Here is a 324-nt window from a genome sequence, read left to right as displayed (position 1 = left end):
CCTGCGTCTCTTGTGTCTCCTGCGTTGGCAAGTGGATTCTTTACCACTAGTACCACATGGGAAGCCTGGGAACCTGGAGGGGAGCCTTCTCATTGGGGTGCCCAGGGAGGAGACACAGGGCAGGGGGAGGAGGTCCTCAGCTGCCTCGTGGAGATGAGCAGAGATAAGAGAGGTATTGGACGGAGATGAGAATGGACAGGGTGGCTCCAGGCCGAGAGGAGTGAAAGTGAATTCGCTCAGTTGTTCCAACTCTTTGCAACCCCATGGACTGTAGCCTGCCAGGCGCGCCTGGCCATGGGATTTTCCAGGCAAGAATACTGGAGT

This window comes from Bison bison, unplaced genomic scaffold (assembly GCF_000754665.1).
Source record: "Bison bison bison isolate TAMUID 2011002044 unplaced genomic scaffold, Bison_UMD1.0 scf7180017861316, whole genome shotgun sequence".
In the NCBI taxonomy this organism is placed as follows: Eukaryota; Metazoa; Chordata; class Mammalia; order Artiodactyla; family Bovidae; genus Bison; species Bison bison.
The sequence above is the reverse complement of the archived record's forward strand: the minus strand, read 5'-3'. Positions refer to the sequence as shown.